Raw genomic sequence first — 16,999 nt, forward strand, 5'->3', positions numbered from 1 at the left:
GATTTCCAAAGCTTTCCACCTATCTGTTCTTCTCTCTGAGAAAAGCACAATGCACTGTATTCATAAATTTTAACATCGCAATTAATACCCTATAAAAGGCTTCATTTACTACTTACATCAAATGTATTTGTTTTCATCAGTGGCACTCCTTCAACTATTCTGGCTTACAACCATGAAACAGCACTGTCACATAGGCAGTAAAAAAATAAAAAGCACCCCCTGTAAACCAAGAAATGAAATTCCTACAATTCACCTAAGCCCCCTCCTCTCAAAAAACCCTGTCATTAGCACAGAATCAGCAGGCAGTTGTTTTCTTTTAGTATGATGCACAGTGACATAAAACATCTCATGTTAGTACTGCTGCAGACATGATAATATGTGCTTTGGGCTCTAAGCATTTGCAAAAACATATATATTTCTAGACAAGTTTTTTTCCATTATTGTGTTCCAATTCATAGGACCCATCTTACTTTTTCTGGACATCTCACTATTAGGGTTTCATAGATCAAGGGCTGGAGGAACAAGCCCACTGACACATCATAAAAATGTATGAAAATTAATACATAGCAAATCTAAAAAGCGGTATCTTAAGTTTTTTAAACACAGACTTGGACAATACAAATATCACAGATTTATTAATAAAGGTTGCTCTTTTACAAGATCAGACCACCATAATAAAAGAGCTTCTACAGTTTATGGTCCCTGCAAGAACCCACACAGAACATACAGCTGGAACACTAGGCATCACTGGACTGCAAGATTACCCAGGAGTTGCTTGTAAAAATATAAAGTGCTAACTTCAGTCTAAAAGGCTGAAACCCACTCCAAGCAGCTTGAAGAAAAAGCTCTGTTATGAACTTGTCTTACGCTAGTTAGGCACCAGCAAACTCAATAAAGTGACTGAAGGAATATTCCCTTGGGTCAGAATGAAGATTTAGAACTAAGTTTTGACCTATGCTGCTCAATTTCAGGGAAATGCTAAATGATGTATAATGACCAGTCCTACAGCTAGTGAGGCTCAATGAAAAATGTTGCTGATTCCAGTGGGTTTAGGATGCAGCCATCAAGCTCTGTATTTCAGTGCTAAATTCAGATATTAACATTATCAGTCTAGGGGAAAAAAAAAGTTGCAGAAGTTCAAGTAACAGATTGTGTTGAATTCTAACACACTATTAATACTGCAGTCCAAAACCTAAAGATTACATTGGAGAGGAGAGTTTTCAGCAGCTTTATCAGGATTTCGAATTCCAGTGAAGGAAAAAGTAGTTTAAGTGCTACTGCACAAATGGACAATAGCAAGCCACGCTAGTCTGAAAGTTACTTTCTCAACATTAAATAGCTCCTTAACCTTGCTGATTGGTACCTCTTGCTCTCAAAATCAACAGGAAAAGTAGATGACAAGAAAAGCATCCAGAACAGACTTGACTCAGGGAAGATAAGGAAGCCCAAGAACCCAGCCTAGCTGCTAACTTGGGTCCAATTTTGCTTCTGCAGCTTTAGACAGAATTTTAGATTTAACAAAATAAAAAAAAAAATGAATTTAGGTTTAACAAAACCCTTTGTCGCGGTTTAAGCCCAGCCATAAATCAGAACCACACAGTCTCTGTCTCACTCCCCCACTTCCCTCACCCCACTCCCGGAGGGATGGGGAGGAGAATTGAAAGAATGTAACTCCCACGGGTTGAGATAAGAACAGTCCAGTAACTAAGGTATAACACAAATCACTACTGCTACCACCAAAATAATAATGATAAGGGAAATAACAAGGGGAGAGAATACAAACGCTCACCACCCTCCAAACAATACCCAGCCCAACCGAGCAGCGATCTAGCCCTTCTGGGTAACTGCCCCCAGTTCTATCTCCTGGGCATGAAGTGCTGTGGTATGGAATACCTATTTGGTCAGTTTGGGTCAGGTGTCCTGTCTCTGCTTCCTCCCAGCTTCCCCTCCTCCCTGGCAGAGCATGAGACTCACGAATCCTTGGTCAGACTAAACATTACTTAGCAACAACTAAAAAAGTCGGTGTTATCAGTGCTGTTCCCAGGCTGAAAGTCAAAAACACAGCACTGCATCAGCTACTAAGAAGGAGAAAAATTGACTGCTACTGCTGAACCCAGGACAACCCTAAAATCAAAAGGAGCTCAGGACTACATGTTCTATATCAGAATTTACTTATCGTACGCTGGGTCTCTGGCTGCTCCACCACACTCACCTAGACTGTCGAAGTGTTGATGTCATGGAACCTCAAAGATTATTTTACACCTTTCTCACAATAACTTCTGTAAAATCCCTGAGGTTGAATCATGTCTAAAGATAAACTATGAAAGTATAAAGGAAAGCATCAACCCCACTAAGCCAGTGTTATTATCACAGATATCTGTACTGTGATTACAGACATAATATTGGAAAATTCTTAGCAAAGATTGCTGGCACTTTCAGGAGAAAAGCAGTTGTACCCATTCTGCATCCTACAACCATATTTAGTGAGCCAAGTGCCACAGCAGTTCCTTTCATTTTTTTACATAATCTAATTAGATATACCTGTGCTGGCTTTTCCCATCGTAATGTTCTATATCTGAGCTGAAGAATTCATTACATAGTTCAACACTCCCTGGATAAAATCATTATTGTCTCAGCTTGTACAAAAAGTTACTGAGCTCTTGCAGAAGCTTTCTGATCAAAGCACAGTGTTCCCAAAGCACAAGATACCGTAAATAGACAGCAGAACTACTGTCCACAAATGCAGAAATCAGATATGGCACTGCCAACAGGGGGTTGAAATACACTCATTCCATGAGACATGGATACAAAGAATTAGAAGCACTGCATTAATTAGGAGTATTTCAAGAAGCAGATATGCTAAAATAGGAGCTCTGTCAAGAACAAAACCAAACCCCTCAGAGAAACAGGGGTCGTGAAAATATTAGTGAAAAGTCAGTGTGTCAGCAAAGGGAAGCTTTCCCAAACAGGTTTGTGGGAATAACTTACTGAAAGCCTGAATGTATTCAGTTTGGTTTGTGTTCTGAAAAGTGGGATATTCATGTAATAGTATTTTATACTGTGTTGAAAGGGCTACGCAAATCAAATAACTGCTCCTTTGTTTTGCTGAGATAATGCTTTACAGTCACTCTCCAACACTTTTAAGTCTATTCTAAGAGTTAACAAGAATAAGAGAGCATTTAGGTTTTGCTTCAGTGAGGTTTATTTGTTTTTTTTTCTATGTAGTGTCTCTATCAAGGTGTAGTAAGTACAGTTCTCCTTCTCTTGAGGAGTAAGCTAGGATACCTCTCAGGAGAATGGAGCCGGATATCAAAGAAAAAATAATCTTTCAATTGGCATGTTTTTTTAGCTAGCAGCAAATGGATTAATTCGTTCTGTTTAAAACAGATTATAAAAGCATATTTCAAATTTTGTCCACAAAAATTTAGACTCTCTCAATAGGTTATGTACTGTTAGATTTTTCAGGAGAAGTCCAAAAAACAAAAAAACAATTTTAAAGGTATTCTGTTTTCACCAGATGCTACGGGTTTTAAATGCTTAATCTAAACTCCTAATTTGGCAAATTAGTTACAGCTTTAGTTCAGCAAATGAAGAATGCAGCTACAGCACAGGGCTGGCTTGATTTAGACATATAAAACTGCAGGATTCATTTGGCTATAAGGATAAAATAATAGTCTTTATATTGAAATAATCAGGTTTGTACATGTAGTTAGTGTTCCTATATGGATGCTATTCAACCCATTGTTGAGTTTTAATAATTTTGTAATTTCAGTGCTTTTGTAACTGCAAATATTTAAGGAAACTGGGGAGATGAGGTTTGCAGTAGGGCAGATTGCTTATTGGATTTAAATGTGTAGGTGGGAAGACATAAACAAGCCAAAAAAGGGCTTTCAATACATAAGTTCAATTTATTGATGTATTTTCGCTTTTTCAACCTTCTGGTTATGGTATTTTCCCTAGTAGAAAGTCACAGCATTTTTCAAGTATCAAATTCAGTTTTAAAATTCTGTTTCTAGGACTGGTTTCCAACATGAACACATTACAGGGTGTTTTTTACAAATTGTTACAAATAGCCCCGGAGGGAAACTGTATAGAATTGGGCATGTTTAACATACAGGCTGTTATCTCTTACTGGAATTCACTGTGACTTAAGCCTTTAGAACTGTTTTGAAATTATAAACCATAGAATATAGTATTTATCTATTAAAATAAAGACTAGACATGACCCCTTTTAAGACCATAGTGCCATCTGTGACCACTTACAGTTTGTTATAGAGCTCTTTAGTCAGTTTACAGTGTGTATTTTGTGTGTATACATAGCATAAGAAGTAGATCTCATGAGTGATACAAGTTTGTTTCTGAGGACTAAGAGAATGCAATACTGGAAGTTCTCTATGAACTGTCTGAAAAGGTTTTCTGAGGGATTACGAAAGCCTGGGGGACAAAGCTAAACAGAGACATCTGTAAATGCAGTTTGGGTGTCAGCAGAGACCAAGTCTACACTTCAAGATCTCTATCTATTTAGAAATTTTATTTCTCAACCTCTAGTTTGCATGTCTTTGACAACCTCTATTCAAACTATATGCAAATACTAAATGTGTTACTGTTAGGGGTAACATGAGATGATTTATTCATTTAATCAGATTAATCTGTTAATTCCAGAAGACTGTAGCTTTGAATTATATCTATGTTTGCATTACCAGTAACTGGAAGTCAGCTAAGCATGTTGTTGGTTCACCTTTATGGAGAGCTATTAGAGTGATTTTAGTATTTTGCATATTGGATATAGACTCCTTTAGGATCTCTAAGGAGACCGCTGTCTTCCAAATCTTCACACTGTTAGAAACAGGATACTGAGCTAGCTGGATCACTAGTTTGAGTGCCATTTATTATACATTATACATGTATTTCATGTATAAAGACCACATCAGGTATTTACACTCTGTGGTGGCAGGTCTCTGCTTCACAACAAATATCATCTGTTCTCAAAAAGACTGGAGTCACACAGGTATTGTCAAGTTGCTAAGTTAGTTGAAACTATTTACAGTTGAAACTAACTTAGTCAAAACTATTTCACTAGAGGTGAATCACTGTTGCCTCTCCAAACACAGCGCTTTTATGCTGGCTTAGAAGTATCTTCTACTTATTTGTTTGATAAACTCACAGAAGCAGGAAGTAGTTCTAGCCAAGATAATCACATAAAAAGTACTCTCAGACCAGCAGAGGAGTGTGTATAAGGAGCTGCACAACTAGAATGAAGCTCAGAGCAACTCTGGTTGCAGCATATACGCAGCCTGGAAAGATGGGCTACACCCCTGAATGCGCCACTGCATTTCCATAAACATTCATTGTGTTCTTTCAATTAACAATATATTTTAAATTTGAAACCATGAACATGTATGCCTGGAACATTCAATTTGGGAAATTGGGAAAGCCTGTTCATCTCCCATGGCTTCTTTTTCTCTATGCTCTTCTTTAATAAGGGCTCAATGTTTCACAGCCACTGAAGAATTCAAAGAATGCCATTAACCAAGATACCACCCTGCTAATTAAAACTAAATACTTGTTCTGAAAGAATTCCATTGCAAATATCATGTCTTACACACAGGAACTCCTTTTCAAAGCCGTAATACTAAAGCTTTCTGTTTTTCAAGTGATGCCTCGGCCTTTCTTTTACCATTGTATTCTTCGTTCAGTAATTACTTCATCATAGTCATGAGACTGGAGGGCTTCTGTATTATTATTATTATTTTGGAACTTTTAAGTCCCAGTTTTCAAGTTGTGGTCTCAAGAGTTTTTTCTCTGCTTGCTGGGTTGCTTTTAGAGTGTAGCTATACTTGTCTTTATCCCAGTGGAGCGAAAAGGAGACAGGAAAAAAGGATTAACATTGCAGGGGATGAAATAGATTTCTGGAACTTATATTCACTTGGGGCAAGAAAAGATGTGTTAGTAGCTGAAAAATGAAGAAAAGCCATCAAGGGTAGCCCATTAACACTCACCTTCTCCAAATTTATGTATTTTCTGTAATTTTCTGTTTTTCTGAACAGACAGATGAAAACTGAAGCCTGTATTTGTTTACTGTGAGTTGTTATATGTAAAGACTGAACTGGAAGTCTGCTTAGCACCCCAGGACTGGAAGGAAGTCTAAGTCCGTTGGCTACAGTAAAAATGCTGTTACATTCACCCTGAGAAAGAAACACCTACATGTAAAGATTTCAGGAATCCTGTCACCTTCCTTCAAACATCTAAGCCATGCTTCATTAACATTAGAAAGAAAAGCTTACATGTCACAAAACCACATTACCTTGCATATAGGAGAGTCAAACAGCTGAGAAGTTTAACACAACCTGCTCAGAAGCAGCTGCTTTTCTCACAGTCTACAGCTGTAAGCAATAAAATTAAAGTGACTGTCTTGCACTGAGTTTTGCTATGTACCTCTGTGCTTTTGAACAAGTGTCTTCTTAGCTCCATAACAGTTCTTCAAAATATTATTTAATTAGTTTTACTATTACACCTAAAGGAAGGAAACTCACAACCCTGAGCAGCTGTAGCTCAGTTTATAATTGAAAAAACCTACTTCACAGCAGCTGTGAACATGCATAGCCTGCTCTTTCCTGTATTCATTATTGAAGCTGAGTTAAATCCCAGTCTCTGAAAGCAAGGAGGTTAGTGGAAGAGGTAGGTATGACTTGACATATGTAAAACATTTTCATGTCACTTCCTTCATACCCCACACAAACGAGATTAAATCGCCATTGCAGTATTGCAGTTGTTGATCTTTATTTACATGAAACAAATGTAGACTACAGAATTGTTTTGATGCATGTCTCACTGAATTTTGGCACAATACACAAATTTTATGCCTATCTGAATATATATGATGGCTTATAAAGAAAAATAAAAGTGAATATTTGAATTTTTCAGTTCTGTGGATTGCCACAGAAGTTCCACTTCTCAAGGCTTCTCCAAGCTTTTTTAGCTTTTAGACTTTAGAGAAGGAAAATAGTTTGTGAAATAACTAAGTCTGGAGCTCAGAAACTGCATTTTAATGCAAAAAATGTTTGAAATGTTTCATTTATCAGTTTCTGAAACAAGATATAGTGGACTTCCAGGCCTGCAACATCTTGTCCTAATCTGAAATGCAAAGGCTTAAAAAAAGCTTAATGTCATTTAAGGATTTTTTTTAAATGGAATCATCCTTCCAGAGTCTCAGAAACCCACCCTGGCTACAAATAAGGCTGAAATACTTCATTCATGTTAGGTACCATATCTCAGGGCAGCTTACACACAAGAGAAATACACTGGTACTTGCTGCTTATTGACAGAGTAGAAAATAGTTTGCAGCACTGCCCTTATACACACGCTGACATGATCCTTCCTATATTACAAATTGCTTTACATTGTGGTAACATGCAATTTCGAAATATGTCAGTTTGGTTTCTTGCATGAAAATGAAAAATGTCTAGTGGACTGTACTAAATTTTATGCCTTTCTAGTAGGTCTATTTAAATCTAATTTTATAGCCAAGACAATGACCCTTGCAGGCTAACAATTAATGCTGAAACAGCCAAACTATACGAGAGAGGGAAATAGGCTTCAGATTCCTTTTCCCATAGTATGAACTACAGGATTCTCTTCCAGTCTTACCTTACCACAGTGCTGTACATGACACTGCTGTAAAATATGAGGAATTGGGGCTGGGTGGGTAATGTTTTGATTTGTTTCAGGGCAGCAAGCCTTTCTCACTAATATCTGCACTGTACAGTGCAGTCATTTTATCAACACCAAGCTTTCAAAACGTTGGCTTGAGCAAACTGAGACCATTCAGATTCCTATATAACAAGGGTTCAATTATTTTTTGTTTCTCAGCTCTGAGACCTGTCTCTGCAGCCTATGAAGCTGGCTGATACCATCACAAGATTTTCCATCTAAAATCAAACCAGGAGCTCTGAAAAGCAGAGATATGCAGTCGCTACGTTTTTGTTTAAGAAGAATTTAACAGCAGTAACTGCACCTGAACAGGACTACTCAATTCCACCTAAACCCCATTAAAGCCCACGTTTTGCCTGCACTTCCTCTATAAAAGTGAACTGTGAATAATTCAAATCTTTCATTCATTTTGTAAGAACAATGTAATGATAAACCAGTACAAGTGTACGGCCTAGAGCGCACAATGCAGGCACAGTATGGGCGGTTTGGCAGACACCGAGATTCACATTTTGGGAGCATGGGAGCCTTCAATTCGCAGCGGAGGGGCTTTGTTTAAGGCAGGAGAGCAGTGCCTGGAGGAAGCTTCCCCCTGCCTGTGAGTAAATACTGCCATGAAGGTGCAGCAGCAGAAGGAAGACTCCACTCAGCGATCTTCAGAACAATCTGCCCAGTGTTGTGTCGCTCATCACCCAGCTAGCAGCACAAACACCTTTTCACTTTTCCCCTCTCCAGCTTGCTCTTTCCCCCCTCCGGCCAGAAAGTGAACACTATTAACCAAATATTAAATAACAACGCTATTGTTTGAGGCATTCTATGCAAAAGGTGTGCTTTTAGAGGCGGAGGTTCCAGGGGCATTACAAGGCTCACCGAAGACCCTGCTGAAGGGCAGGGCTGTCTCTGTACCTCAGTAGGCGCAGTTAGGCTTGATAGCTGGAGCTGGCGTCGGCGTCCTTCCCGCTCCAAATCCGGGCTCTGTGAGAGGGAACCGGGGGCAGCGGCACCGGGGGCAGCGCCTCGCCTCGCCTCGCTTCGCTGACAGGAGCTGGGCGCGGGAACATGGCGGGCGCTGTGAGGGAGCGCGAGCCGGCCGCTGGCGGGCTAAGGGCGGGAGGCGCTGGCTGTGAGAGAGAAGGGCGCTGATGGCGCCTCTGGTGAGGACCCGGCCGGGCCCGGGGCTGGCTCCGGCACCGGCCCCGCTGTGTAGCGGGGCTTCGCCTGCTCGTTTCCCTCGTGAGCCTCACGGCTGTCGTGGCTGCAGTGGGCAACGAGTGCCCACTTCATCTTCGAACAAAATTCAGTTGCCTTTTCTTCAGTTTAACCGGAGTTTCTCATATTTGATCTTCATATTTTCTACTGAGAAAAAGTTGGTAAGGTTTTGACAAGAAGACATAATAATATAACCAAACGAAGACTGGTAGACATCGAACAAAAGAAACTTTTCCAAGGACAGAACTTTTTCTGCATGTGGGGAAGAGTTTCTCACAGTTGCAAGCTACGGTAAACCATAGCAACTACCAGAGCTTTCAAGTCTTAGTTTTTCTGCTGCTATTTCATAAATAAATGTCCACAGTTTCGTTATTCCAGTGCTCTTTATCACAACTTCAGAGTTTTTGCTTCATGCAAACAAAAGTAAGTAACTCAGCAGCTGTAATCCACCTTTCTGAAAGAGGGCTGTAGTCAAAATACAGACTGGAGAACAGACGATTAGAAATGAATACAAGGATCCTAATGAAAATGAGGTTTGCAAGGGAAGATACTGTGAAGGATTTAAAGTGTGATTTAGGCTAGAAAGGAGGGACTGGGCTTCCTTTATCACAATGTCAGATGCATAAAAATACTTTATAATCAGACTCAAGATTGGAGCTGTTGAAGTCCAGAGGAGGCCATGAGGATGATCAGGGGACTGGAGCACCTCCTGTATGAAGATAGGCTGAGAAAGTTGGGGCTGTTCAGCCTGGAGAAGAGAAGGCTGCGTGGAGACCTCAGAGCAGCCTTCCAGTATCTGAAGGGGGCCTATGGGGATGCTGGGGAGGGACTCTTCATTAGGGACTGCAGTGACAGGACAAGGGGTAATGGGTTCAAACTAAACCAGGGGAAGTTTAGACTGGATCTAAGGAAGAAGTTCTTTACTGTGAGGGTGGTGAGGCACTGGAATGGGTTGCCCAGGGAGGTTGTGAATGCTCCATCCCTGGTGGTGTTCAAGGCCAGACTGGACAGAGCCTTGGGTGAGATGGTTTAGTGTGAGGTGTCCCTGCCCATGGCAGGGAGTTGGAACTGGATGATCTTAAGGTCCTTTCCAACCCAAACCATTCTATGATTCTAAAATGTAAAATGGTGTGGACTATTCACAGTATTGAAATGAAGGAAATCAGAGTCGCTGAAACAAATGGTGACGTGGAGCCTCTGAAAGCAGGGGCTGGGTACAATGAAGAAATTCCTAGGGCAGAGCCCATTGGTAACAGGTGAATAGCTGAAGTTTTATGTTTATATGTACGTAATGACTATATGCAAAACCACAATTTGTGAGAGTGCTCCAGTGTCTACTCCCTACTTCCAACAGAGCTCTACAGATCCTGTTGAGAATATAACATGTAACATTTTGTTCCTGTACAAGAAACACTAACTAGGAAGCAATTCTAATTTAAAGCCAGCTATGGTTTTCCTGTTTATAATAGTGAACAGGCAATGACTAAATGCACAGTATCCATGAATGAAAGATTAATAATAATGAAACAGCATTGTAATGTGACCACATCTGTAAATAGTTTTTTCTGGTTTAACTGCCAGTTCAAAGTGAGCAACTGCCAGTTCAAAGTGAGCAGCACTTGAAGTGGTAACTGAAAATGTAAGAAATATCACATGTGTGATTGTAAAAGCAACTCAGCTTAGATCTTCCAGTTTTGCACTTCTGATTTTGAAGTGACTTCAGTGAAAAGGAGCTTTGCAGGACTGATGAAAATAATTGTAACTATCTACAAGAGAAATACAGATTAAATCCAGAAGAAAGATCTACGCTCTTGGAATTCCATTCTCTATGCATATACAAGCCAGTTATGATTGGCTGGAATTTTGGGGTTCGATTTTCCTAAAAAACAACAGGAGTTTCATTTCTCAGCTATATCAGTAACACAATTTATGATCTTATAATAAGATCACTGTCTTACCACTTCATGGGGACCCCCTTCCACCCTGTATCGTTGTTTACAAGGTGTCTCTTATCCACATCACCCTGAATCCTTGGCTTTCCATCTGAGGTCCATCACCTCATCGCTTGGTTTTTGGTTATTACCTAGCTCCCCTATCATTCCCAGTTTAGTTTTATTTTATTTTTTAAATATGGAGCATAACATATCTGTTCTCTGCAGAAGACTTGATGACAATCTGTTGCAAGCTTACAGGTGTCTTGAAAAGAACCTATTGTTGAAATATTAATATGTCTAATACTTTGTCCTTACACTGCTGCTCGCTGCAAATGATCCAGACTTATTACTGAGGCAAAGTCAGTTTTTGAGCTCTCATAAGTTGTTCCTGTGCAGCAAGAAGAAAAGCTTATTTTGTAATGATCTGGCTAAAAGAATCTCTTCATAGTAACTAACTGTCTGGATATGTTTCCCTCAAAGATATGTGTAGACAAGACAGAAAGGAAAGACTCTGTCATGCCTTGGTTTCAGCTTACAGTTTCAGATTTGTGGTGCGGAATTGTTTTATGCATAGCTGGTCGGCCTCAATGTGGAAGTGTATCAACCTACTTTTAAATCTACTTTAGAATGGGAAGTGGGGAATCTCCTTTGTTCAAGAGACAAATCTGATAATATCAATAGTAGAATTATAAACACAGAATATACCCTATATTTTAAAGGCGGGAGAATGAGTTAAAATAAAACCAGCAAGATACTTGGGTTTTAAACATAACAGTGTGAAGGACAAGGAGGAAGTCACCAGCTAATAATTTTTCTTGTTATTCCTGATCTGCAATAGCCTCACCATCTGTTGTTTCTGTCTAAACAGTTCAATGTCAGACTGAACCTTTCCTGAAGTACTGATTTATTTATCTTTGAAATGAATGTGTGTCCTAAGCATTCCCATACAGAACTCAGAACATTTGCAGAGACACAGACCTGTTTCTGCCCTAAATTGAATAACATATTAAGAAAAAAAGAAAGGAACCACTTTCAATTTAGCAATCATTGACATGTATGTCATTTCTATGTTACAGTAAAATTCATATGACTTCAGTTTTAGGTTTGTGCCTCTATGCTTTGCTGCAACTGGTGCTGGAGGAAAGAGAGCTCCAAAGACTGGCTGGACTATTATGAATTGGAGAGGAGTCATCAATTCTCCAGAAACTTGGACATATATTGGGCCAGTTTTGTTTTGCAAAAAAGCAAAGAAGTCAGCAATGCACACAGTAAATTCACTACAAAAGCATGCAAACTGAACAAGAGCAGAGAAATCAATCCTGCAAACAAAACCACAATAAAAAAAAAAGCACTTGTTTTTTCACTTAAGAGTTCATTTGAATGACATCATGGCCTCCTTATAAGTAAGGCCACCGCCTTAGAAAATGAGCCTTGCAACTTATTTGTAAGTACAATTCATGACTCACTTCTCTTTAATCCTGCTTTTTAAGTAAAGCTCCTTTCCTGTACTACTAGAAAAAAAGCTTTTAGAGCTAAAGATGATGTGTCTTCTCTGTTGCTACATCTATGATGTCAACCAACTATAACAGAAAAAAAAACCCAACAAACCCCAACCATCCAACAACAGCTAAACAACCACCAAAAATCCCCTTCCCAAGCCTAGCCAAAAAAACCTTCAGTTGTATACAGAATAAAACTGTGTCTTGCTTCAGAGCAAAACAGTGCACCTTATTGCATGGGCACCACATATCATAGATGCATAATGACTTAAATGCCTCCTTTTTTTATAGCAGTGAAGATAGGCTTGAGATGTCTCATGCAACAAATCATTATTTTATTTAAGGCCTAGCTTACCTTGGCCTGTTTCTACCAAAGGGCTAATTTTCACAATAAATATGGGCTTTTAGTCAGAAGTTTTCTATAACCCCCACAAAAGTTTCTGAAACAAGCTTTACGGGGCTTACTAATTGCTTCTTCCAGTGTGCAGGGTAAGGCCATAAACCGCTTCAGTCTGCTCAGGAAGCAAATCCACTCTGCAGAAAGGATATAACTACATAGTTTTCTGCTCTTGTCCTGTCCCCTGGTGACAGTCATTCATTTCCTTACAGCTTGCTGTGTAGCAAAATTGACACCTGACCAACACCAATCTCAACATTCATAGCAGAAAGACAGTTTCTCTCTAGTGCAGACAAACTCGGAGTGCTGAGAGCCTGTCAAGCTTTCACAAACTGGCTTTCCAGGAGTGGTAGCATTCATTCAACTTTTGGTTTCATCTGTACCATGAGCCACCTCAAGAAAAACTGCCTGACTGCCACTAAACCTTTACTTTCAATTTAATTATCAAACTCCCTAGCTGTGGCTGGAAAACATAACTGGAAGATTATCTATTGTATTAAAAAATGCAATTTGAGGGTGCTATGTATTGCATAATTTATGGCCCATATTTAATGAATGACCTGAAACAGCTTTTCAGGAAAATACGAGAAACACAGAGCCTTCTACAATCTTCACTTCTTTATATTGTTTGGGACATCACTGGAGTACCTCCTAGGTTAGTGTAGCATGCCTGAAGAGGCTTACCCTCTCCTCATGACTGGAAAGTGGCACAAAGAAGACGCCAATGGTAGCGAGACCCTTGAAAAAAGCATATGGAGCAAACATCGTTCGGCTTTGACACGCTGGCAGCAGGCTGGGCAGGTGTCAGGCAGCTCTCCTGAAACTGATTTTCCATGTGGATGATTGGGCAAGCTCAGATTTCTGCTTTACTTGTTCCCTCAACTCTGATCTATGCCTAGTCACCAGTCTGGTTATACGTGTGAACTTTAGCTTTGACTGGAAATTCACCTCAGATTGCCTCTAGGTGGTTTGGACAAATTAACTTTCTCCTGTGCTGGCTGGTTTCTACAAAACCAGTGCTATCTCACTGGAGCTGTGCTCTATAACATTACAGTGCCCTAAGGCAGGATTAGGCCATTTGTTTACATATAAACATGTGGCACACTCCACCTGCACGAGTGTTTGTTTTTGCATAGCTAGATGATAACAGGGCTGTAAATTTTATTGCTAAATATTATAAACATAGATCTGTGATATTTTTTCCCCAAGAATTGGGCTTGATTCTGATCTCCCTTTTACAAATTTTAGGTGGATATAGTGGCACCTTGTGACTTACACATGCATGAAATTAGAGTAAAATGCTTTGCTCTGCTCTTCAATAGGACTGATACTACTTGCGGGGTTTGTTTAATTTGTTTTTTTTTCTTAAATATTAGGTGTTTTCAGCAAGATGCAAATGTGAATGATTAAATCAATACATTTATTTCCATAATTTTCCATTCAATCCCTTATTATATATCCATACAATGGACATGACATTTTTCTGACAGTATTATGAGAATTACTATTTCTGGTTTTCTCTATTCTCTACATTACTGAGTTGTCATTTTCACGAAAATGTCTCTGTCTAAATGACCATTAACAAAAATATTTTTCCCCATTGTTTTTCCTTTACAGATTCAAAATTCATCATCACAGACAGCAGCTATTGCTGCATGGATCCTTCTCCACACTGTCTAAAACTGCCCAGGATTTTATGAGGTAATTTCAGTACTGTCACATCACACTTCAAACAGAGTAACTAGAATATATGATTGTGTTTTGTTATTCATAGGATTAACATTTTGTACCATTTCCATAATTTCTTAAGTTGCTGTGAAAGAAAATAAGGCATACACTAGAAGCTCTTTTTTTGGAAGGATACTCAAAAGTCTTAAGGGAAAAATTTGAACTACTTATTCATAAGAAAAAAATGTCTGTTTTAACATAAAATTTGTTGACTTAGTTGCTCCAAAAATACCAGTGAAATCTTGAATTTGAATGTCTTTGTGGGCTTCCTACAGGAAAACAAAAGCATATGCAGACAAATGGAAAAGGAAAGTGCATGAGACTTACTTGCATTTGGTTTCAACCTTAAGTTGCACAAGAATTTGCATGACTTTGTTTTATTTCTTTCCTGAGTGTTTTTCAAATTTTACTTTCAATTTAACTGCAAAAACTAACAGCAGTATTGCAGTTACAGTGTTGTGCAAGCCTCTGCTCTTCTGTTTCTATCTGGACACTGAAACCCCTTTTCATACAGGTTTCATTGCCAGTACAGATGGTGATGGGATATTGCTTATGAGTTGAAGGTCAGGAGCGTTTAAGACCTACAATAATATCAATTCAAATACACCTTCTGAAGAATCTCTTTCAATAAAAGAAACAAAAAGTAAAACTGAACCCAAGAATAGTAACTTCCTAATAGGTTTAGGTTTTTCAGTCAATATTAAACTGATAAAAATAATCTAAACAGAAGTGAATTGTTTCAGAACACAACTTTACAGATTTATAGAGATTTTCATTATGAAAATAACGCATAACTAAGTTTATTTTTGCATGCTTCACTGTAATTTTCTACATTCTAAGATCATGAATATACACAATCATATCTGTGCTTGGATTCTTTGATTTCATGCGCTGTTTATGTTCGTGTTCATGTATGAAGTGGTTTTATTTGAATGTACAGTGTCTTCACTTGTTACTACATAAGTGATCTTCTATTACAGAAGTGCTACAAATTGCATGGTAACAGAATTAATGCAGTTACAAACTGTATGCCATAGACATTAGGAAACTGCAAATGCAATTATATTTGTATCACCAACTCAGCCAGTGGAAAGCCTCTTTATAAATGTGCATCATCAACGTGTGAAGAATGTTCTCACAGGATTTAGCTTATCCATAGCTCTTCTGCTTTTATCTCACAATTATTATGTGAAACGTGTTGAATTAAGGACTGTATTTCTTGCAATTGTCCCTCTTATACCATGGCAAGTGTAGGGTAAACCTGTTCACTAGCACACATCAGAAATAACTGCAGAATGATCAGTGCTGCTCAACTTCTGCTCCATTGTAAGATAGCTTTCTAACTAAATTAGGAAAAATGCAGAAAGTTAAAGATGACTTCTGCTGAGTCTAAAAATCTGTATAATGAGGTTAAAATATAGATACACAAATTAAATGTTTGATAATGTTATTCTTTAAAGAGCCATCATAGTTCAGTATAAGTAGGTCTGTTCACTGGAAATATGTGTTAACTCCTTTCTGCAGAAAAGGAGAGATGATTGTTTCTTTAGGGGGCTGCACCAAGGAGGTAATTACATGCTGTAAGATATAATCACATAGGTAGAATAAGGAGTCTAGCGCAAAGCAGGTTGCTGATGTTTCTACTAGTACCTTTGATTGCAGTATAGGGCACTGCATTGTACTACAATTTTTAACTAAGCACATCATAACCCAGGTTATATCTCCTTTTTGTCCTCTCTGTGACTGTCAGCTATCATGGTAACAACACTGCTGAACAGACTAAAGGGGAAGGGATTTAAAGTCTCTTAAAAGGGAGAAATAAACAAGCAGGCCTTGGGGGATATGTTCTGTGATACTGGGGTCCCACAATCAGAAGTGGGAATGGAAATTTTGAGATCTCTTCCAGATTTCTGGAACAGCCTTGAAAATTTGCAAGAAACTGTATTTTACAGGGAAGCCTAATGAAGGCAATTTTCTAAAGCATTTTCCTTACTTTGATTGCAAAACAATACTCTGGGCATAAAAGAAAATATCAGGCTGCATTTAGGGATTACAAACTTATTCTCAACTATTAGCAGTATTCAAATGTAAATATAAGGCAGACAAAGCACCGAGTTTGTAAAGCCAATCCATGTAATTACATTATTGCTGGGAGAGATTAATTGTTCTCCCTGCAGTTTTAGTAGGCAAATGGACTTTTACGGATTCCTTTACCTTAATTGAGCTATGCTGCCAAGATCAAGCCACCTCTCACTTCAGTTCCCTTCAATACAAGTCAGGCAGGGTCCTCTAGAAAAAAGAAATACAACTGATTTTGTAAGGTATTAATGCAAAGTTTGTGTGTCTGGGCAAAAGACCTGACTGTTGGGCTTTGCTAGATGGACTTCATTTTTTCATAGTATGGGGAAAGCCAATTCAATCATCTTCCCCTCAGTTACTGGCATTTCTTACTCATTGGTTCAAATTGATTCCATAAGCTTTTAAAGTTGGACAAGATAGATAGAATGTATGAAGCATCTCTTTCT

The 16,999-nt window shown here is 38.7% G+C and overlaps 1 long non-coding RNA gene across 3 annotated transcripts in view; it reads left to right on the forward strand.

Moving 5' to 3' along the window:
* Window positions 1–8,907: 8,907 nt before the first annotated feature.
* Window positions 8,908–16,999, forward strand: part of LOC130602352 (uncharacterized) — a 31,024-nt gene continuing 22,932 nt past the window's right edge. The window contains exons 1-2 of one of the 3 annotated variants that reach the window (XR_008972885.1): window positions 8,908–8,940; window positions 14,364–14,447. This is a non-coding gene — a long non-coding RNA (uncharacterized LOC130602352). Of the gene's footprint in view, window positions 8,941–10,086; window positions 10,173–13,657; window positions 14,088–14,363; window positions 14,448–16,999 lie in introns of those variants that run through there. The other 2 variants (XR_008972884.1, XR_008972883.1) reach the window with 2 other exon arrangements.

The sequence above is a fragment of the Pezoporus wallicus genome, unplaced genomic scaffold (genome assembly GCF_028554395.1).
Source record: "Pezoporus wallicus isolate ANWC-B61680 ecotype Strahan unplaced genomic scaffold, APGP_CSIRO_Pwel_v1 contig_4161, whole genome shotgun sequence".
Lineage (NCBI taxonomy): Eukaryota > Metazoa > Chordata > Aves > Psittaciformes > Psittacidae > Pezoporus > Pezoporus wallicus.